Consider the following 24,275-nt stretch of genomic DNA (forward strand, 5'->3'; position numbering starts at 1 on the left):
ATTCCTAGAGGAAAGTATCAGGAAAGTGCAAAATGCAACAATTTAACAATCAGAAATTTGGGGTAGAAACAGCTAATGATCAGAGTTCAACTACAGGTTAAACATCACTTTGAGGGTCGCCTGGGTGGTTCATTGGGTTAAGCCTCTGCTTTCGGCCCAGGTCATGACCTCAGGGTCCTGGGATAGAGCCCTGCATCAGGCTCTCTGCTCAGCGGGGAGCCTGCTTCCTCTTCCCGTCGGCACAGGCCCCCTCCCACCCCCGTCTGCCTACTTGTGATCTCTCTCCGTGTCAAATAAATAAATAAAAATCTTAAAAAAAAAAACAAAAACAAAAACAAAACCACCACTTTGAATGCTTTAGAGGTATCGATGTTCCCAATAAATCATGGGACATAAGAACTATTACCACTCTCAAATCGGACTGAGTCACAGAGAAGTTCAGTGTTAAGTTCCCAAAAGAGCACAGCTAATAAATAAATAGCAGAGAAAGGACTGAGATCCAAGTAACCAACTTTCAAGTTTATCTTTTAAACTCTAGGCCCTCTTCTTCACCCTTCAACCCAGTCCAGACATGGTCATCAGCTAGCAGTGCTCCATTTGCTGGATTACTACCTAGAGTCAGATGACGAGGCAGCACAGATGGGAATACATGCGCCTCTGTAAAACCCCTGCCCCTCAGTGGTCTCTCTGAAAAGGAAGCAGTTGCACTAAGAGGTTCAATCCCTTCCCGCCTGACGTTCTTTGGTTGTTAGGTTAGCTTAATCCTAACAACCAAACTGATTACAGGACAGAAGGAAAAAGCAAAATGCCAGGACCTTCATTCTCCCTCAGATACTGTTCCAATGGGAGCTGTAATCAATTAGTGAACAGACCTATACAATGGGCTGCTCATTAAAATATATTGTGCCAATAATCTGGAGCTCTCTATTAATGGAATGTTAGAAAATACTCTTTTCCTTTTCTCCACTATGGAAAATCGTAGCAAAAGCATACAGGTGTCTGATCAGGCATACAAACTGATGGAAAAATTAAAATACCATTTAAAAAACTCAAAAGGTGGGTGTTGGGAACATATTGCAACCTAAATAAAGTAGCACACAGATACAGTCTCAGGTCTAGAACAAATAATGTCTACAAAGAGGAGTTTCCTTAGACTGAATTTTTATCTTAATAGGATTCAATATACCTCTATTTGGGGTGACCATGTATGTATAGTAGGGAGGATTTTAGCCCTCTGGAAAATTTGGCTGTGTCAGAGTTGTAAAGCTATAGGTAAAATGGAGTGTAATATTAATACTTAGATTTTGGAGTCAAACCTAGGTTTTTGGCTGTGTCTGCCTTTGATAGCTGCAAAATTTTGGGCTACTTAACCTTTTTAAGCCTTAGATTCCTCGTATATAAAAATGAGGATAATAATGGCACCAAAACCATGGGTTATGAGGTTACAAAAGCTTACCTACGTGATGAAGAGCTTAGAGCTATGCCTGGTATATGGTAAAACCCAAGAAATATTAATTACCATCCAAGAAATGCAGTTCTGAAAATGGAAACTATTTTTCTCATATTAAAAATACCGATCTTCATGTTTTTAATGAAGAAATTGAGGCCCATATTTTGAGCTAAAAACTCAGTGATGATAGCAAAAATTTGATGCAGGCCTTGGGCCCAGTATCTGCTAATTAGACTAGAAGCTCATAAACTGTGATGAAGGGGAAAAGAACTGAACTAGTTACATATAATGCCTCACTATCCTACCTCAGATAACATCCACCTTCTAGGAGCAATTCTCACATACTTAATTCTTAAAAAGGAAAAAAAAATTATGGAGTATTCGCTATGTCGTGAACTTTGTGGGATGCAAAAATCAAAACAACAGACAGTCATACACAAAACAGAGAATGAAATGCTACAGGGAAAGTAAGAAATAAGGCCCTCTAATGTTAAAATCAAAAGAAGACAGAAACTTGACTGGAAGTCAAAAGACCCAAGTGTTAGTCCTGACCTTTCCACTAAATAACCGTGAACTTGAGAAAACTGCTTAACTATTCGGTGCCTTGAGTTTCTCATTGTTAAACTGGATAATATAACTCCGTCCTAGCTTTTCAGGAGTATACTGACTATCCAGAATACTCTGGATTGAGTATTGACAATAGGCTAAATTATTTTAAAGATATTAGTAGTATTAGTGTTAGAAATAATAACTCTTAGGGAAGAGGTTTTGATATAGCAACTACCTTTTAACAAGAGTTACTTAGACCAAATTGTAAGATCACTGAGCAGAGTTCACATACAATAAAGAGGCTACCTTGCTCTGCCCTCCTAAAAAGGCTATAGTAATTAAAGATTGCTAAAATGAAACTAATTTTTACCTTTGAATAAACCACTCAGAAGAAATGAATAATCTACCAAGCTGCTTTTGTTTCATAAAAATGGTATGTGTCATGAAAGGAGAGTTCTTAGGCAATTATTCTCCCAAGTCTGTGCTCTTATGTCTTGGAATAACTTGGAGGATGGAGGGCATTGGACCACACACATAATAAAAGCCCCAGTGAACTGACTGGCATCTTTAAGCACTTATAAGCTAACCCTAACAGACCAAAAAACGAAATTCAGGAAGTCACACTTTAAGACCTAACAGATTTCAATTAGGACATCACAAAGTACACTGAACAAGAGCTAACAAACACAGGAAACCGTACAGGTAGGAGATGTGCCCTGAAGTCCCAGCTCAGCTGATTTCTGGCTCTACCACTTGCAAGGCCTGAACAGTGAATAAATTGCTATGGTTTTGTTGGTGTACATATTAAGAGATTTAGAAACTAAATAATTTCATGGGTGCCTTCTTTGTCTACAATTATATGATTCCTGGGGCGCCTGGGTGGCTCAGTTGGCTAAGCGTCTTCCTTCAGCTCAGGTCATGATCCCAAGGTCCGGGGCTCAAGTCCCTGCTCAGCGGGGAGTCTGCTTCTCCCTCTCCTGCCCACTCCTCTCTGTCTGGCTATCTCTCTCTCTCAAATAAACAAATTAAATCTTAAAAAAATAATAATAATATGATTCCCAAGAATTTCTAGATTTTTTTCTTGTCTCCCTAAGCCTCCATTCAGTCTAGTTTATTTGACTAAGAGCTGCAAACAAAACTATTATTCATCAGTTTGAGAACTGCATTGCTTTCCAGTTGCTGTGCTGGTTTCTGAACTACCTCTAATTTATTTTATCTCTAATCAAATTTTCCTCCTCAAAATGTCTGTGATTTTCAGTGACCTGTGATGACTTCTGTGTTATATCTGTGCATCTCGGCAAAACATTCCATTTTCTTCACAGATTCATTCAGCATTTTCACCTTTACATGAACGAGTCAAGTCTCCATAAAAAGACAGCCTCTTAGTGCTTATTTAAGTATGCCATCTGAAACCCTTGTCCCTGGGTATTTAAAAACAGCATACAAACTCTCATGCGTCCACATGTTTGCGTAATGGCATTTGTGTCCAAATTATGAAACACGTAAAATGTAATTCACAATACCCACCCCAGATTCCATCCTAATTACCATCATAGCTGGGAACACTGGCTGCATCTACCTGGGGTACTACCCTGAGTAAGAAGGCCTCATTTCCTTAGTTCTGCTTAATATTTCAGGTTATTCCTGTTTACCTACAATTATAAGGAGAGTTCCTTTCCTTAGATATGTTGACATACCGCTGCTCTTCTAAATAGTGTAGTCTAACCAGTGGAGAGGAGTTACTTATACCCTCCCCTTCTGTCACCAGCTCTGCGAGAAAGAGAAAGCCTTTGGTGATTCTCCAGCCCACCACGTTCTGTGTGGTCCCCCAAAGGCCTAACACTTTGAGCAAATTTCCCTCTTCGTGGGTAAATGTGTCAAAGAACATATTGTGTTGAAGGTATTTTCTGCTCAAACCCTTCCTCCATTTCTGTCATTTTTCAGACGCTGGGTTTTGCTTCACAGATTACAATGCTGATGCTAGAGTCCTAAGCAATAAGGAATTAAGAATGAGAATGGTCCCTACATATAAAGTCTGTGGTTACCACATCTGACCTAGTTCCCTTGTCAAAGGACTTGCTCTCCTAGACAGATGACTCTTCTGGTTAAACATAAGGTACATGCTAAGGAATGCTTTGTAATCAGATAATGGCCTGGTTTTGATTTCACCAAATTATCTTTTAATCTATTTTCCACTTGAATGCTGATAGCTATTCTCTCTTATTTGTGTTCTTATATGTAAATTCTGATCTGGGCTTTAAATGCTGTATATCACAAGACGGTTCCTATTAAAATCACAACACATTAGGGGCGCCTGGGTAACTCAGTTGATTAAGCCTCCGACTCTTCATTTTGGCTCAGGTCATGATCTCAGGGCTGTGAGATGGAGCCCTGTCTCAGTTCGGCACTCAGCTGTGAGTCTGGTTCTCTCCCTCTCTCCCTGTCTCCCACTCCACACCCCACCCCACCCCACCCCCGCCCCTGCTAACTCTCGCATGCATGCTTTCTCTCTCTCTCTCTTTCTCCCTAAAATAAATAAATCTTTAAAAAATAAAGTAAAATCAAAGCACATTAAAATAAAGTGGAAATCTGAGGTATCTGACTAGCTCAGTTGGTAGAGCATGTGACTCTTGACCTTGGGGTGGTAAGTTCGAACCCTCTCTTGGGCATAGAGTTTACGTTAAAAAAAAAAATCGAGGGTCGCATGGGTGACTCAGTGGGTTAAGCCTCTGCCTTCGGTTCAGGTCATGATCTCAGGGTCCTGGGATAGAGCCCCGCATTGGGCTCTCTGCTCCACAGGGAGCCTGCTTCTCCGTCTCTCTCTGCCTGCCTCTCTGCCTACTTGTGATCTCTCTCTGCCTACTTGTGATCTCTCGCTGTCAAATAAATAAGTAAAATCTTATTTTTTAAAATCGAGTTATAATTGACAAGATATTTTTTAAAAATCAAGTGGAAATCTGTAACGAAAGAGGTAGTAAATATCCCCAAGGTAGCTTCAACCAATCGTACTATTAGATTTATAAATAATGAGTTGCCACTTCCAAAATGAGAATGTAGATCAGGTGAAAATACTACCAGTGGAAGCTCCTTTCTTAGATTCTACATTTGAAATATTACCCCTAATTTTGGTGAGGCATTGGGAGGGTAGGATTCCAGAAAGTACCAGGTAAAGGAGTTGGGCACTGGAACGAGATTTCTAGAATTTGATGACTACTTGTTACTTACATGTTTCGGGCAAGTTATTTAACCTCCTTGGGCCTCGGTCTTCCCATCTATAAAATGGGAATAATAATGACTTGTGCCGTTCAAGTCACACGATGCTCGTCACACCGTAACCCCTCAAGAAACATTAGCCACCACCACCTCTGACATCATCATCTTCTTCACCATTGTTATTATAGGTGTCTCCGGGCTCTCGGCGCGCAGCCACGTTTACAAGGGGAGCCACAGGCCAAGTAGACGTGTAGATTAACAGCGAAAAATTTAGTCGGCTTATCCTTCCCAATTGAGAGGGAAAATAAAACCACTGAGGACTAATATTTGAAGTAAAAAGAGAACATTAATTTATTTTTAAAATTTTTTAATTGTTTTAAGTTTTTATGTAAGTTCTGGTTAGTTAACATACAGTGTTATATTAGTTTCAGGTAGACAATAGAGCGATTCAACACTTGCTACATCACCCAGTGCTCATCAGGAGTGTCGCCTTCATCCCTATCACCTGTCTAACCCCTCCCCCACTCACCTCCCCTCAGTGACCGTCAGTTTGTTGTCTAGACTTTAGTATTTCTTGGTTTGCTTCTCTCCCTCTTTTTTCTTTTTGATCCTTTGTTTCATTTCTTAAATTCCACATATGAGTGAAATTGTGTGGTATTTGTCTTTCTCTGACTTATGTAATTGGCAAGATTTTTTTCTTTTTTATGGCTGAGCAATATTCCATTATATATATATATATATATATATATATATATACACACACATACATTATATATATGCATTTTATAGATAGATAATGTATATATACATATACACACACATATATATCTCACATCTTCTTTATCCATTCATCAGTCCATGGACACTTGGGCTGTTTCCATAATTTGGCTATTGTAGATAATGTTGCTATAAACATCATGGTGCACCTGCCCCTTCTAATTAGTAATTTTGTATTTTGGGGTAAATACTCAGTAGTTCAGTTACCAGATCACAAGGTAGTTCTATTTTTAACTTTTTGAAGAACTTTCATACTGTTCTCCAAAGTGGTACACCAATTTGCATTCCCACCAACAATATAAGCGGGTTCCTCTTTCTTCCCATCCTCACCAACACTTGTTGTTTCTTGTGCTGTTGATTTTAGTCACTCTGACAGGTGTGAGGTGACACCTCATTGTGGTTTTGATGTGCAATTCCCTGATGATCAGTGACTTTGAGCATCTTTTCATGTGTCTGTTGGCCATCTGTATGTCTTCTTTGGAAAAATGTCTACTCATGTCTTCTGCCTATTTTTAAATTGGATTATTCATTTTTGGGGTGTTGAGACTTGTTTTTTTTTTTTTTTTAGATTTTATTTGTTTATTTGACAGAGAGAGGGAGCAGAAGCAGGAGTAGCAGCATAGGGAGAGGAGAAGCAGATCCCCACTGAGCAGGGAACCCGACTTAGGGCTTGATCCCAGGACCCTGAGATCATGACCCAAGCCAAAGGCATATTTAACAGACTGAGCCACCCAGGTGCCCCAGGTGTTGATTCCTCTAAGTGCTTTATATATTTTGGATACTAGCCCTTTATCTGATATGCCACTTACAAGTATCTTCTCCCATTCTGTAGGTTGCCTTTTAATTTTGCCAATATTTTCCTCTGCTGTGCAGAAGCTTTTTGCTTTGATGTAACCTCAATAGTTTATTTTTGCTTTTGTTTCCTGTGCCTCAGGAGATATATCTAAAAAGAAGTTTCTGTGGCCAATGTTAAAGAAGTTACTGCATGTGTTCTCTTCTAGGATTTTTACGGTTTCTGGCCTCACATTTTGGTCTTTAATCCATTTTGAACTTATTTTTGTGTATGGTGTAAGAAAAGTGGTCCAGTTTCATTCTTTTGCCTGTTCCTATCCAGTTTTCCCAAAACAGTTAGTTGAAGAAACAGTATTTGTTTCATTGGATATTCTTTCCTGCTTTGTCGAAGATTAGTTGACCATAGAGTTAAGGGTTCATTTCTGGGCTCTCTATTCTGTTCCACTGATCTATGTGTCTGTTTTTGTGCCAGTACCATACTGTCTTGATTACTACAGCTTTGTAATATAACTTGAATTGTGATGGCTCCAGATTTGCTTTGCCTTTTCAAGATTGTTTGGCTATCCCGGGTCTTCTAAGATTCCACACAAATTTTAGGATTGTTGAGGACATTAATTTAAATGACTGATCACAGTCCTGGCCTACCTTACCTGAAAGCATTTTTTAAGGATTTTTTTATTCATTTGAGAGAGATACAGAGACAGAGACAGAGGGACCGTCACAAGCAGGGGGAGAGGCAGAGGGAGAGGGAGAAGCAGACTCCCTGCTAAGCTGGGAGCCTGATATGGGGCTTGATCCTAGGACCTGGAAATCATGACCTGAGCCGAAGGCAGACGCCCAACCGTCTGAGCCACCCAGGTGCCCTCACCTGAAAGCATTAACAGAACTTTATATTCACAAAAATAGATAAGATGACAACTAGTTTTAAACTTTATCTTCTTCATTAATGTTGGAAAATACTGTGGTAAATTAGATTATTTTGTTTTTTAACTGTCAGTATCTATTCCAAGCCTTTGCAACCTACACAGTAGAAAAAATATGAAGAAAAAGACAAACAGTAATTAATGTAAGGATTTTGTGGAGAACTGAGCAAATGAATGTTTCATTTATAACTTGGAGTATTACTTTGTGAAACATCGAAAAATGATTACTCTGGGGGCACCTGGGTGGCTTAGTCAGTTAAGCATCTGACTCTTGATTTTGGCTCAGGTCATGGTCTCAGGGTCATGAGATCGAACCCCACGCTGGGTGTGGAGCCCACTTAAGATTCTCTCCCCCCACCCCCGACCTCTATTCCTGAAAAAGAAAAAAAAATTATTACTCTGAATGATGATATTGAAAATTCCAGGTACCATTTCACTTCATCATTCCGTATAGTAGTTCTTCAAATACCATCTATCTGAATCCACAGATACTTCTCTTTTTTTGGTCAGCATCCAAATGGTAACCAATGAAATGATCTTATGTTATTTTAGGACAGGAGCCAGGAACTTGATCTTACTGTAGAAAGCTGCTCTATTCCTCTTTGTGTGAAATATATTCAGCTTCTGGTCCCTGGATACTTATCTGAGAGAGCACTTAAAATTGTTCCCCCTGGAGCTGCTTGAGTGTCATCGAGAAGTAAATTGAAAGAAAAATAAAGCCAACTCCAATATGTCTGACACAACTCAACTAGCAGGACTACCGTTACCAGAATCGCTGAGGACACTTATTTAAAATCCAGATTTCTGGACAATACCAAACACATAGGGAATCAGAATTTGAAGAAGGAAAAGGAGAGAGGGGGAGGGAGAGGATTTAGAGATTAGGTAATTCCTAAGCACACTCAGAAGTTTAAGAACCATTGCTCTAGCATCTTCTTTTGTTAAGAACCTCGTTTGAATTAAGCAAATACAGAAATAAGTCACAGATGTTGACTCTTGCACCAGAACAAGTAATTTAACTAGGCTTCATTGTCTTTCAAATTTATAAGTAATCAATCCATAACTCTTTTCCTATGTCAAAATAACTAAATCCACTAATACTAAATTATAATGCTAACTGGCAACTAAAATTCCTAGACTCATTCTGTTATTTAAATGAAATCAAAATAAAATGCTCATAGTAAATTCTTGATTGTGTATGTGTAAGAAAGATACAAATATTCTTCGATGTTTCTGGTAACTGTGGTTTCTTCCAGATATCGTAAATCTGCCGACTTTGAGATCCTGCATTTGAGAGTCAGCATTGGCCAATATACCATTCAAATGATAGAGTATTTGGACCAGGAAGAGAATGTGGGGAGGAAAGGGAATTCATTTGCCACAGTGTTGAGTTTTAAGAGGCTCATTTAGATCAAGATCTATAAATAATATGGTTATCTAAAGTCTTTTCCAAGGAATGATATATCCTAGGACTTCTGTAAAGAGAAAGCAATTATAGACAAATGTTAACAAGATCACCCAGGGAGAAGATGAAAAGAGAAGCAGTTAAGAGGCCTTAGAACAGAACAGTGCAGGCATTTTATTTTTTGCTTTTATTTTTTGAATTTCACTGCATTTATGTGTATGTAACTGGCAATAGGTGTCCAAGTTAAAAATCCAATAGCACTGTAAGACTTTAACAAGAAGGGAAGGTTCCCCTCACGACTCCTGATTTCTCCCCATTCCTGATTGTTGCTTCCCACAGTCAACATTTTCAACTCTTAAAACTGTTCTATCGTCCTCTCAGTTTTCTTTAAAAAAAAAAAAAAAAAAGGAAATATATACTGCTATTTTAAGACTTACTCATTTTAAACATTTACATTGACCACTGCACTGTGGATGATGAGAACATAGCTCTTTCCCCCTCCTTCCTTCAACCCTGTCTTCCCAGTATAATTACATCACTACTGTGGGTGAAAACAGAGTTTCCATTATTATAACCTCATAAATATTCTTCAAGGATGAGCCACACCGTGTCCTGTGATTATGTTCCCATGTCTCTACTACTTTGTATTTGTCCTGGAGTTAACATTTGCCTTTCTTTTTCTTCATGCGGTCTTCTGCGTAGCTATCACTAACTCATCTCCTAATCTGACCACACAACTCAAAAACTCCTATCAATGGGGTTGTCTGCAGGGGGTAGTCTGTCGGTTTTATGCTTCCCCGGGTGTGCTGCTACGGTCTCTCCTACTCCATTCTGGACTCTAAAGCAAGCCTTCAGCCTAGGGGTTTCATCCGGTGTCATGGACGGATGTCTTCCACGTCTCCCCTGTATTGGAACACCCGGATGTTACACAGCCAGGAACAACACTCATTTACACCACTGGACTCTTCTAATAGTAACCGCATCGCCACTGCCTCCTGCTGTTTGGTACTTGGGATTCTAGGGATCAGATAGCACATGATTTCTCTGCGGACACAATATTGTCCCAATAGGGGCAAAAAAGGTTTTGGGAGGGAATAGGTAGGCCAAAAATACCTACTATTTTAAAATATAAAACATATACCGGGGCACCTGGGTGGTACAGCCAATTAAGCTTCAGAATCTTGGTTTCAGCTCAAGTTTTGATCTCAGGGTCGTGAGATTGAGCCCCGAGACGGGTTCATGCACTGAGTGTGGAGTTTGCCTTAGATTCTCTCTCTCCTGGGGTGCCGGGATGGCTCAGTGGGTTGAAGCCTCTGCCTTAGGCTCAGGTCATGATCCCAGGGTCCTGGGATTGAGTCCCGCATTGGGCTCTCTGCTCAGTGGGGAGCCTGCTTCCCCCCCACACACACTTCTCTGCCTACTTGTGATCTCTCTGTCAAATAAATAAATAAAATCTTAAAAAAAAAGATTCTCTCTCTCCTTTTTTTTCTGCCCATCCCACTTGTGCTCTCTCTCTCTCTCTCTCTCTCGCTCACTCTCTCTCAAAATAAGTAAATAAATCTTTGAAAAAATAAATAAAATATAAAACATATATAGGATACATTAATGGATATACAATATATCTGTTGTATTAAGATATCATAGGTGGGAGTAATTAGGGAGGGAAATGTCTAAAAAGAGTCCTCAGGGGAGCAATAATAAAAAGAAAAAGGACGAGAAACGCTGAGATGCTATAGCCTTTGCCACAGATGCCATGGAGTATCTGATACCCCATGGAGCTATGACCTCACACGGCTCCACCTTCCAAGTCCCTCGTGGGTGGGTTTGCTTGATGGGACCTCAGCAAAGCACAGCATTTTTGCTGCAAGGGAAGCTGGGAAATACTTTCTTAGCTTTGGCCTATTTAAAGCAGAGGAAGGCCGTTAGGAAGAGGAAGGAGGGGGAGTGGCTGTTGCAAACACCAGTCAGTAGCCCCTGCCAAAGCTGGGTCTGGAATTTTAGGTTGAAACCCTTTTGCACTTAGAATCTTGAAGGCAATGCTTCGTTTCATTATAAGAAATGCCACTTTAATTCCTGATTCTTTGTAGGTGATCTGTTTCTTCTTCTCTTTCTTTATCTGAAAGCTTTTTGGATATTCTTTTTATCATTAACATTCTGAAATTTTAGTGATGTGTCTTGGGAGGTCTTTGCTCCTTCCTATACTGGGTATTTTGGGGACCCGTTTATTTCCAGAAACATATGACCTTCGACTCAGGGTAAGTGTCTTCACTCTTTGATCATTTCTCCACTCCATTATCTCTGTTCTCTCTTTATGAAATTCTTACTTGAAAGATATCAGACTTCCTGAACTGATCCCCTAATTTAATTTTTTTTTCTATTTTCCAGCCTTGTCTTACGTAACACTTTCTCAATTTTATCTTCCTGACTGATCTTTTTTCCTTCAAATATTTCCCATTAATCAGTCACAAAACTTACATACATTTCCCTCATTGAAAGTTCTTGTAATAAATAAAGTAACAAAATGAGCTGACAATGAAATACAGTTTACACATATTAAAAGTTCACATGGCGAGAAAAGGAATTTGTACAACAAGAAAAAACAAGCAGTCACACACACACACCCCCCAACGCAGGGGCGAAACTGATGGACCCCTCAACTAATTCACTGTGTTCCACTGTTCGCATAAGTACTAAATCAACCACTTGTGAAATATAAGTGAGCACAATAAGAAGTAAGAGATCTACCTCATGTTTCTGATTTTCACCATAGTAGCGCTCAACTCATAACAGCATCTTTATTGACTCTGTTAAATGCTCCAAAGTAAAAAAGCAAACTTGATTCTTACAGCCTGCTGAGCGGGTTTTACTGAAATAGTGGATTTTGTTGTAATTACAAGGAGAATCTGACTCAGTGTGGTAAATAAAACAGCATGAGCAATAAAGAACATCAAATAAATATCACTAAGAGTAACACCAACGCATATTAAAGTATTGATTTGAACTATTCTAACTGAATCCAGTGCCCATTAAATCATCCAGCTTTACATGACGTCAGACATGGCATCGTATCAAAGCATGTGAATTCACCCATCAGTAGTTTTCAAATCTAGTTATACCTAAGCCCAAGTTAGTAATGGTGCAATTGGTATAGTTGTTAAGAATTACAGTTTCTTTAGAAAGGAAAAACAGAAACAAGCATGGGTCCATCTTTTTAATTTAAATATTTTGTTTTACAAATGAACAATGTTCAGATTTAAGTTTTGAACCAAGTTTACATTTTCTGAGTTATATTTATGTATCAAGGCTTTCTTACAAAGGTAATTTTTAAGCGTATGAATTAGACAAACCTACAGTAGTAGTTCCAGCATTCGATTTGTTCCTACTGAGACGTCAAAGTATGAAACAATCTGAATACAGATATTTGTCAAGATTTGGGTGTTGACAGTTTGTCAGGCAAACAATTTAGTGAAAAAAAAATTGACCTTTGTCTTAAAATGTATGCCATAACATAGTAAGACCCTAGACTTCCAAGTTGAAATACATCTTGGATTTCTAGAGAAGACACACACTTTATTCAAAAGGAGGGGAGTGAGTTATAAACTCCCCAACATATTGAAAATCCATTAGTTTTAGAGAAACCGATACTGCTTCTGAAGATGCAAGCCATGGGTAATAGCAGGGACATGAATTTCACACAGTATTACTTCTCCCCTTCAACGCCATTCCTGTAGAAGGCGAAATATATTTTGACCTTGTGCTATGGTCTCATTTGATTGTCTGTGTCATATCTTTGATTCTCTCTATATAAACCAAGTATTTGTTCCTCAAGATGTCATACTCACCGAGTAAAAAATTATAGTTCTGCTTAAAGAACCAATAATGATAGAGTGAACTGGACCATCATTCTTGGCTGCTGGCAAGGTAGAAATTCTGAACAATATTTTTGCCAGCAGCCATTGTAATATCTGTAACAGCTATGGTACAAGACATAATTCTTGTCAACCTTAAAAAAGTACAATGAAAACAACAGGTCATTTATGGAGGGTTTTCCATTATTCCCAATATATGCTCAATTAACCAATATAAAGCACAAACAATAATGTAGTAAAGGAAAACGAAGGGCTCAGGGATGACACAGAATTACACAGAAGAGTACTTCTTCTGAGTTCATAACCATCCTAACTTACTACAATGTTCCCAGCTGGAGAATTAAATAAATCTGATTCAACCCAAATGGGTAAGGAAAATTATCTGGAATGATCCCAGCATTAGACCTTTTAGGAACCCCATTTTTACCTCCAAAACTTCCAGAGATGACAAAATCAGGATGAAACCAATTCACAGATATAATTGAGCACTGAGGGGTTTTTTTAATATTAAAAAATTCATAGGAAGTGCATGAAATTCATAAGTATTAGTTCTTATAGTTATACTTCCTTCAGAATTAGTTCTATGTATTCATTTATTCACAAAATATTTGTGTTTACTGAAGAAATAATAGAAACATATTTAACAGTGTTTCCATGAACCACAAACCTGCTTTATTCTGTGTCTAACCTCAGTGCACAGACCAATTTCACGTGATTCTTATTCTTCACATTGTGGGAGCTTTGACAATTGGAAAGCATGACACTCCACTTTAATTTTTATTAGCCGAGATTTTGTTTCTACATAGAGATAAAACTTAAAGTATATTTTGATATTATATCGGTGGATCAAAATTTCTTCAGAAACAGCTGACACCTTTTAAAATTCTAATATGATGGTGGATTGGTTAGATATGAAACAGGCAGAGATGAAATTAAAAGAGAGAACTTACTTCAATCAATAAAAGAGAGGGGCTCTTTTCTATGTCCATTATTCTAATCGTTCAGGAACAAAAATGTATTTGAATGAGACTTCTTATAACTTCAGTCTGAACTGAGCAATTTTTGGCCTGGAGAGGGAGGAAGAAAAAAGACTTAAATTCTATGGGCTTTTGCTCAAGATCCTTAGTGTCAATCATAACCTAAGAAATGCAGAATTGTTAACGGAACATCAAACAGCTAAGAACATCAGGCACACTTAATCACCTCAACCACGTATCTTAAAGTGTGTTTTACTCGCCACAGGGAGGCTGAGTAGAATGTGGATAGATATAAAAACCAACTTAACTGCTGAAAAAGACCGTTCAGGGAAATCTGCTTTCTCCACGCCTCAGTCCACAATTATCATGGTATTCATGGTAAAGGAAAAACGTTGCCAAAATGAAACAAGTAGAAGGATCCACGTGTGGTTCCACAAATTTGCTCAAACTTTTAAGGTTTTGAACTCCCCAAATTGTTGCATTGTATTTAATAGCTGTCTAAAGCACTTTTGGAATAGATAGAAACTCATATTCTAACTTCTAATTTTTTTACACGCTACTTCTAGAATATAAAGTTGCTTTAGCATAGCCAAATTTTTAACCACTGGCTTTAACACAAGCCACCTGTAGTTCTCCAACTTAACCGATGGGAAAACGGAGGCACAGAGATGTGTATTAGTTTGCCCAAGTTCAAGAGCAATTGAGTGGTGGAGCAGAGGTGTAAAGCCAAATCCTGGCCCGAGGTCTCTGTGGACAATTCAGAGACCTGCTTTGTGCCAATGTTCTGTCGGGGACAGGAGAGCTGCCAAGAGGACCCCAAGGACTTGACGTGCGCGTGAGAAGATGAGGACTTGACGTGCGCGTGAGAAGATGAGGACTTGACGTGCGCATGAGAAGATGAGGACTTGACGTGCGCGTGAGAAGATGAGACATCGCCTTCCACACCCAAATCAACCCCAAACAACGGAGTCATAATACAAGGCTATGTGCAAAGATTTAAAAAAAAAAAAAAAAAAAACAACACTAACAAAATAGTAGAGTGCTGTAGGTGTTCAGAGACAGGAAGGAAGATGGTTTAGGTTTGAAGACAGAGAAATGGTTTCATGGACTCTGTCTCAGAAGAGTAGAACTGCTCGTTAACTTTTTATCTGGAAATAATTTCAGCCTGAAAATAATTATAAATACAAAAATAGTGCAAGGAACATTTGTGTGCCCTTTCCTCAGATTCAGATTCACTTACTGTTAAACTTTTATCCCATTTGCTCTATCATTGTGCTGTTTTTTGTTCTTCTTTCCTTCATTCATTTTAAACACACATATTTTAATAATAATACCTGAAGAATTCAGGGTATGTTATACACACTATGGCCTGTTAACCCTAAATACTTCAGCGTGGATTTTTTAAGGTTAGGGACTTCCTCTCAAATAACTGAAATACAGTTATCAACTTCATAAATTATATTGATATGTAATGCATTTATCTAATCGAACAGTCTGCAATCCATACTCCAATCTTACCAGGTGATCTAATAGCATTTTTCAATCTTAAGACATTGTTTCCCAGTAGAGGATCTGGTCTGGGGTCAGGTCTCTTTAGTCTCATTCCATCTGGAATATTTCCATAGCCTTTCTTTGGTTTTCATGACCTTAACACTTCTGAACACCATAATTTCAGCTCCCACTAACTTTTCTTTTCTTTTTAAAAAGATTTTACTTATTTATTTGACAGAGTGAGAGAAATCACAAGTAGGCAGAGAGGCAGGCAGAGAGAGAGGGAGAAGCAGGCTCCCTGCTGAGCAGAGAGCCCGATGTGGGGCTCAATCCCAGGACCCTGAGACCATGACCTGAGCTGAAGGCAGAGGTTTAACCCACTGAGCCACACAGGTGCCCCTAACTTTTCTTTTTTTAAACTACAATATTCCTCATTTTGTGCTGACCTGATATTTCCTTCATGATTGCATGGGGGTAATACTTCGTAGGCCACTTCGTATTCTTTTTTGTGTGATATCAGCCTGTCTCTCATGGGCGATGTTCATTTTGATCACCCGGTCAAGCGGTGGTCTGATATCTCCACTCTGTGTTTATTTTTCTTCCTTACAACTAAGAAATAACTTTATTAGAAGGTAACACATGAAGACCTCCCAAGAACCCCACTCCTCATCAATACTTCCCTTAAACTTAACAGCCGCTGATTACTGGAGTCAGTCTTTGACATAATGGTTGCAAAATGGGTATTTTCCAACTCCAGCATTCCTGCCACACGTAGCATTTTTCTTCCTCATCCTGGCGTAGGAGTAAGCTCTCCCTCCTTCTGACCCATCTAGTGATTGCTTGACTGGTAAGTTCATCTTTTTCTTTCCTTCTTCCTTTCCTTCTTGTCTATTTATTACAATTTGATAATAATTTTTTTAAATGGTTTATAATTCATTATTGTACTTGTTTTGGTGGATGACTTGTCCCAGTTTTAGCCATTGGGAGTCCCTTCAAGCTGGCACCTGTGTCCGGAGGATATGCCCCTATTATTTTGGAAGGCACTTCCTTACTTCCCGGGATAGGGAAGAACTTCTTGAACAATATGTTCCAGAAATATCATGAACCTGCTCTGTCCTGGCTCTGTGGGGAGAAAATAATCTGGAAATGCCAGTCCCCTGTATTTGGGACCTTTGGGTAATTCTGAAGATGGGTAGAATTTTGATAGGCAAAGAAAATAGAAATTAACATTTTAGGTTCAAACAAGGACTATCCTGAGCTCTGAGAAAGGATTTCACCTTCCCCCTTTATACCAGTTGTCTATGACTGTGTAACAAATTACCCACCACAAGACAAGCATTCTGTGGATCTGCAGCTGGGAATGGCTTGTCTCTGGTCCATATAGTGCCAGCTGGGCTCAATTAAGACTAGAGGTGGCTCAGTCAGTTGAGCATCTGACTCTTAGCCATCAGGGAAATTCAAATCAAAACCACATTGAGATATCATCTTACACCACTTAGAATGGCAAAAATTGGCAAAAATTAACAAGGCAAAAAACAACAAATGTTGGAGAGGATGTGGAGAAAGGGGAACCCTCTCACACTGTTGGTGGGAACGCAAGCTGGTGCAGCCACTCTGGAAAACAGTGTGGAGGTTCCTCAAAGAATTAAAAGTAGATCTATCCTATGACCCAGCAATTATGCTCCTGGATACTTACCCCAAAGATACAGATATAGTAAAAAGAAGGACAATATGTACCCCAATGTTTGTAGCAGCAACATCCGCAATAGCTGAACTGTGGAAAGAGCCAAGATGCCCTTCAACAGAAGAGTGGTTGAAGAAAATGTTGTCCATATATACTATGCAGTATGATGCCTCCATCAGAAAGGATGAATACCTTGTATCAACATGGATGGGAGTGGAGGAGATTATTCTGCGTGAAATAAGTCAAGCAGAGAGAGTCAATTACCACATGGTTTCCACTTACTTGTGGAGCATAAGGAATAACATGGAGGGCTTTAGGAGAAGGAAAGGAAAAAGGAAGGTGAGGAAATCAGAGGGGGAGACAAACCATGGAGGGACTGTGGACACCAAGAAACAAATTGAGGGTTTTAGAGGGAAGGGGGTGCAGAGATGGGGGAGCCTGGTGGTGGGTATTAAGGAGGCACGTATTGCATGGAGCACTGGGTGTTATATGTAAACAATGAATCTTGGAACACTGAAAAGAAATTAAAAAAAAAAAAAACTAATGGTACTTTGTATGGTGACAAACCTAACACAATAAAAATTTAAAAAATAAAAAAAACACATCTGACTACTGATTTTGGCTCAGGTCATGATCTCAAGGCTTTGAGACTTAGCATTCTCAGCAAGGAGTCTGACTGAGAGTCTCTCCCTGTCCCTTGCCCTCTGCCCTTTCCTCCCCCTCCCCTCGCAATGTGCACACTTTCTCTCTAAATAAACAGATAAATTTTTAAAAAGAAAATAAAGACTAGAGGATCCAAGATGGCCCCACTCATGCCTAGGAACGGGGTGTTCTGTGTTGGCTGCGGTGTTAGTACTCCTCCACACCCAGGAGGAGAGCTCGACTTCCTCTCACAGCTCCAAGAGGCCGAGAGCAGGAGCTGCAGGTCTCTTAAGACTTGAGCCTGAAACTGGCACAATGTCATTTTCATAACACTCCATTGATCAAAATAAGTCACAAGGCTAGCCCCGTTTCAAAAGGAGGGAAAGTTCACTCCACCTCTGGATGGAAGGAACAGCACGCACGTGTAGCCATGGGAAGAATTATTGGTATCTATGTTTTCAGACAATCAAACACACCACCTTTTTCCTTTTCAATTTCTGAAAGTAGGCTAGTCATTTTTGAGTTCCAACATGGAAAAAAAAAATAGAAATCAGGAGTTTCAGATAGCTGCACAGGAAAGGCTTTTGACTTTTCCTTGGACAATGTCTTAAGTGATCCATAAATTTGTGTTCCCTATATTGAATCAGAGTTTTGTTTATGAAAGGTGAAGAGTAATATTCAGAAGGTTATTAGAAGAGTTTGTACAAGTATCTTGATTTTAAAAATTCAGCTAAAGGGGCACCTGGGTGGCTGAGTTGGTGAAGCATGAAACTCTTGGTCTCAGCTCAGGTCTTGATCTCAGCGTCGTGAGTTCAAGCCCTTCATTGGTCCCTGTGCTAGGTGTGGAGCCTACTTTAAAAAGCAAAAATTCAGCTTAAGTAAGATTGAAGATTTGGGAAAGTTTCAAGGCAGATACATAGTGATGATTTTTTAGGGTAATTATTTAGAAGAAAAACTCAGAAATTTAAATATTATTGGACAGAAGGTGGGGAGCTATGGAAGAGGATCCGGTCACTCTTTTTTTTATTATTCTTTTTAACGCTGTTTTCTGTATTCAGTAAGGACAGAACGATATCCCCATCAGCAAAGACAGATTTGCATTTCAACATAAATAAAATCATGGTAAATGTGGCAAATGAGAAAAATGTTTTTCCTGAAAAGCCAGGTCTTTATTTGGTGCACATGAAATACTCTACTATGGGCCGGGGAGAGGAAAATGAAAAAAAGGTATAGTCTCTGCCCTTCAGGGGCTTCAAGGGCAGAGGCAGATGGGCTAAAGGATTATTATGACACAAAGTGAAGAACAGAGACATGGGAGACATACCACCTGTCCAGTGTTTGGATGCTGTTCAGTAAAGATGTAGGAAAATCACTTTAAATAGAAACATCACAGACTAAATGATCCTTTGAATCCTATTTTTTAAAAAAATGGCTGCAGAATGCATGTGTACAATCTATCATACATATTGTATCTATCTTGGTTTTATTTTTATTTTCACCTTTTAAAGAAAGACTTTCAAACATACACAAAAGTAGAGAGATAGTATAATGAGTACTATCACTGGGCTTCAGTAATTACAACACAGATCAAATCTGTTTTCATCTATACAGTCCTCTCCCCTGTCCCCAGATAGAGAACTTCAAAGCAAATCCCAGACATTATCTAATCCATAAATACTTCTGTATATAGCTCTAAAAGATACACATCTAAAAGTACTAAGAACAGAAACTTAATATCATCTAATACCAGCCAGCATTCAAATGTCCTTGGTTAACCTATAAAAGTCTTTGTCATTTTGTTTGTTTGAATCAAGAGATAGTGAAGGTCCACATTACATTTTGTTAATATCTCCTAGGAGTCTTTTAATGTATAAAAATCCTCCCTCTCTCTTTTCTAATTTCTTTCTTTATTCCTATGATTATTTTGTTGTCATTGAGGAAACTAGGTCATCCATTCTGTAGAATTTTCTAGTCTGGATTTGGTCAGCTGTGTCCCTGGGGCGGGGCTTAATATATTCTTATTCTTAATACATTCTTCTATCCTGTATTTCTCTTCAGCCGGCAGTTAGATCGAGATTCAGGCTCAATCTCTCTGGCAAAAATTTTCCGGAGCTGGTAATGTGTATTTCCTACAGCATGGCATCAGGAAACCTGTAATATTGGGGGTTTTCTTTGTGGTGATATTAAAAGCGTTCAGTGGATTCCAGTGTTAATGGCCTGACCCTTTTACAATGCCCCCCCCATCGGCCTTTGTTATAGTTTATAGTTAATAGCTTTAACAGCTGTGACTTATTTTTAATGCTATGCTTTGATAATTCAATGACATCAGATCTTTCATATTCTTTAACTAAAAGCTGAATTCTACCCCTAAGATACACATAAGGAACACAGTACAGTGGAGAGAGCAGGGAATCTTCATCTCAATGTATCAGGTATCTAGCCGACTCCTCTCTAATAAATAAGTCACTCCTGGGTCCCATTTGCCTCTGTAAAATTAAGGAGCTGCTGGACGATTAACTTGTGTTCTAACTGGAATTCTGTGGTCGTAATTTCCCCAGATTGTCATAGGAAGATACTGGCTCCAGAAACAACATTTGGCCTTTGCCCGTGTATACACAGGTCCCACCCACTTCCCTGTCCAAATAGCTTCAAGGATAAGACGCTGGGAGCGAGAATTTTTGTTGTTCCTGTTGACCCATGACTAAAATTTTGGTATTAGAGCTGCTGAGGCTGCAGTGTCAGTCCTCCGTGTCGGAGTGGTCAAACCAGTATTCCTACTCTACAGGCAGGGGGTAAAAACAACGCTATCAGTTAATCAAGCGTTATGGGGCTTTTCTAAACGATATTTGACATGGAAGTCAGTTATGGGTTGCAGAGATTTTAAAGAAAACAGCCTTGAGTTGTGCTTGGTCAGAGAGAAATCTAAGAGCTAACTCTCATTTTCCCATGACAGCAACTACAGTATAGTCACTCTCTTCGGGTGCCTAAATGTTTTGCTAATAAGTTACCTTCAAAGTCTCCTTCAAAGCCTGTTGCTGTCAAGCCTGTATTTCTGTATATTCTGTATGCTCTCTATAGGCAGAATAAAGCACTTTATTTACCTTATATGCATATGATTTGCAAGATAAATATACTTACAATATAGATCAGATAGCTAATAGTACCCTCCAATCAGTAATTCTACACACACATAGACAACAGAAACTGTAAATTGTGGCTTTCAGTTAAAAGAAAAACCAAACAAAGGAGAGAGCTGTAGGAAAAGCAGCCAGATTTCTCCTGTCCAAGGAACCCCTGGGTTTAAACACTGAGCACAAGGGGCGCCTGGGTGGCTCAGTAGGTTAAGCCGTTGCCTTCGGCTCGGTTCATGATCTCAGGATCCTGGGATCAAGTCCCACATCGGGCTCTCTGCTCAGCAGGGAGCCTGCTTCCTCCTCTCTCTCTCTCTCTCTCTCTGCCTGCCTCTCTACCTGCTTGCGATCTCTCTCTGTCAAATAAATAATAAATAAAATCTTAAAAAAAAAAAAAAAACTGAGCACAAAAAATACCCATCTCTGTCCCATAAGATGTGTCTGCGTTAAACCAAATGGACAGCCTCCCCACATTTTATGAGCAGGAACTTTAGTCATACAGATTTGGGACCAGAGTCAGATGTCCCAGTGACAACCAGCAAGCTACCCCTTTATTTCATTTTGCAGATCTAGACTCCCTGAAAAGATCTGAATTATAAAGATTTGAATTTTAAAATTCTTTGGGGACGCCTGGGTGGCTCAGTCGGTTAGGTGTCTGCCTTCAGCTCAGGTCATGATCCCAAGGTCCTGGGATGGAGCCCCGCACCCGCACCGCACTCTCTGCTCAGCAGGGAGCTGCCCTTCCCTCTGTCTGCTGCTCCCCCTGCTTGTGTCTCTCTCTATTTCTCTCTCTCTCGAGAAATAAATAAATAAAATCTAAAAAAAATTCTTCGGTTGAGAACTTTCTTCTTATCATCCAGAAAGCAGATTCTATTTCACGTTTTGTCTGAGTGTCACAGGCAGAATGAGAATACCGAAGTAGAGGAATGAGGCTCAGAGGATAATGTAGATTCATTTATGAACTTTCCCAGATGTAAACATGTTTTGGAGAATGCTTTATGGATTAATATATAAGCTGCTCTTTTGAAATATTCATAGTTAATTGCATATTAAAGGAGGTAAACCAGCCTAAAGTTGAAATTTGTCTTCCACTCAATCCAGCAGAATATGCCTTCAGCCAACATGGATGTTTTTTGTTGTTGTCGTTTTTCTGAAGCTTGCGCAGGAGGAAGACTGCTCACTGGGAACCACACTCTTGATTAAGGCTTTTGGTGTGAAAAGGAGTTTAGTTGATACTGTGGAGGAATACAAAAGCGAAAATCTTGAAAGGCTGGGCCACAGAGTTCTCATTTTGGATGAAAGGGGTCCAAGGCTAGCTCCTAAAATGGGATGTCATGTAGGATGACAATGGACAAGTCACCCAGTGACACTGTGATGTGGGGTGGGCCACGCACCTGTTTGTAGGAGCGTCCTAGGAGAGAAGGGGCGCGGACTGGGTCTTAAATACTTACTGCCCTCTTAGTATTGAGCCCAAAGTCTGAGAATAAGAACACTTAAGGTGTTCTGATGTTTTTAGGGGACAAAGGAAGGAAAACAAATTTGTACGTATGAATTTATCCTTCCATTCTGTCTTCTGTGAAAGAAAAGCCAGAGCTGCAGAGTCGTTAAAGCGCAAGAATGGATTTTTTTCAGGACTGCTGCAGTAGAGGAAAGGGATTTCGTACAGAAGCAGACTAAGCTCTGAATACAGCATCGGCGACTGGGAATTTCTAGTGAAGGAGAAGGGTCGGGGTCAGTGGGTGGACAATCACTGACACCCAGGGGGGGGAGGGAGATTATAGCTAAACTGACCTAGCAGGATTCTTGCTAAAATGGGACAATGCAGAGACAAACACAGAGGCCAAAAAGTTGGGGCCTCTTTGAAAAGTTGAAAGGCGCTGAGTAGAGTTTGGTCAAGGAGAGAATCTTTGTCGCCCTTTCCCAAATGGACTTGGTACAGACTGCCATAAAAATTATGACTGTAATAAATTCATTAATGTAACAATGAAAATAAAATGACCAAATATTAGTGAGGGAAGATAAGGAAAAAGGATAATAGAAATACTGGACTGTGAAAAATCTGCTGCCAACAAGCCTAAAACCAGCCTTGTGTTTCTCAGGGGTGGGGACAGCGAGGGAGACAAGCCATATTTTTCATTGCCTCAGACAATGAAACATTCCAGTTCATCACGCAACGAGCACTTTTTGGCTCTGGAATCTGAGAGAAACTTCTCCGGTGGGTGCTGTCATGAGTAGCCCGCAGACAATGTGATTCCGGTAAGTTCACAAAGACAACACGGAAGTTCTATTTATGGCTGTTTCTCGAGTGGCTTTTTGATAAAATGAGGCAAAACATGAAGTTTTCTTCTCTGACAAAAATGCCAAGGAGATACAAATGAGTCCATGCTTTCTAGAGATCTGACATGGGGATAGAACGTGGAGAACCTTGAGGAACAAGGAGGCCCTTCCAGGTATCATCTGTCTCACATGAATCCACGACTCGGGTCTCTGATCAGTAGCTGAGGGACTGATAACCCCCCCGGAAACTGAAGGGAGATAGAAATTCTCCAGTTACAGGTAAGAGGTGGCTTTTGTGAACTCCGAGGAGCCTGTTTCAGGTTCTTACCAAACAGAATGCCTTATGGAGATGGGCCCCAGAACACAAGCATGTACTACGGTCATACAGATATTTTTTTTATTTTTCAGATTGGCCTTTTCTACGGGAACATCTGAAGGTCAGTTTTACCTCTGAGTTGATCCAAATTGAATGTCCCTGGAGGTTGTTTCCAATTTTTCCATCATCATGTACAGTGGGTCTTTCCAAACCTTCCTTTCAACCTCTGATACTAGCCTTTCCACTAACTGGCTTCATCTACTCCACTTAAAACAGTACCTTTCCTCTGTAATATATCAGAAATTATGTTTTCTTGTTATTAAAAATTACCCAGAAAAAAAATAATCACCCAGAGAGCTCATCAGAAAGATACTCAACATGATGGTTTTTGAAGAGATATTTGGTGTTCAAAATGTTTTCCTCTGCATAGCGGGAGTCATTGTGGCTTTACCTCATTGACATGACTTCTATTCTCTTATTTCCCCCCGGACAGACATGCGGGACCCTTAGAGACTGTGCTGTCCAAGGTGATAGTTGTTATCCATATGTGGCTACTTAAATTTAAATTAATTAAAACTAAGTAAAATGAAAAATTCAGCTCTACAAAAAATACAGTTGCACTTGCCCCATTTAAAGGGCTCAACAGCCATATAGGCTAGTGGCTGGAGAATTGGACAGGGCACGGAGAGAGAGGGCATTCTCCTCATCACAGAAAATTCTACTGAACGGCACTGCTCCAAAAAACACATGCATGGTCTGTTAGTACAAGAGATCCTATC

This window comes from Mustela nivalis, assembly GCF_964662115.1.
Source record: "Mustela nivalis genome assembly, chromosome: 8".
NCBI classification, from domain to species: domain Eukaryota; kingdom Metazoa; phylum Chordata; class Mammalia; order Carnivora; family Mustelidae; genus Mustela; species Mustela nivalis.